Genomic DNA, 417 nt, shown 5'->3' on the forward strand with positions numbered 1-417 from the left:
CGCTGCCCATTCATGCGTCTGTGTATTTGGGGGGAGCAGGGTGAAGCCCGTGTCTGAGCATCCGAGGGTGTCCGTGCATCGCTCCTTGTTCCTGGGGGGAGGTTGGGACAGCAAAGTGGAAAGAAGCGGCTGCGATCCAGCCTTGGCCGCTTCCTCGTCTTTCCCTCCCCGCGTTGTTTACTGTGGCGGGTGAAGAGGGGCTGGATCCCATGCGGAAGCGAAGCCGCGTGGGCAGAGCGGAAGGCAGGATTTGGCCTCCCAACCTTTGCTTCTTCCTCCTCCTCCTCCTGCTGTCCTCTGGGAGCAGGGCTGGCACAGCGGGAGCACCGTAACCCCCGTGCTCCCGGCAAAGGCCGAGGCGAAGGGGAAAAAAGCCCAGCGGACCTGCGGGCCAGATCCCGTTTCCGCGCACACAAC

The 417-nt window shown here is 63.5% G+C and overlaps 1 protein-coding gene across 1 annotated transcript in view; it reads left to right on the plus strand.

The window, feature by feature from the left end:
- The window catches only part of SNX33 (sorting nexin 33), a gene marked incomplete at its 3' end in the record, with an annotated part of 2,672 nt that overhangs the window by 1,588 nt on the left and 667 nt on the right, over nt 1-417 (plus strand). The gene's annotated exons all lie outside the window — the stretch shown is intronic.

This window comes from Apaloderma vittatum, unplaced genomic scaffold (assembly GCF_000703405.1).
Source record: "Apaloderma vittatum isolate BGI_N311 unplaced genomic scaffold, ASM70340v1 scaffold31786, whole genome shotgun sequence".
Taxonomy (NCBI): domain Eukaryota; kingdom Metazoa; phylum Chordata; class Aves; order Trogoniformes; family Trogonidae; genus Apaloderma; species Apaloderma vittatum.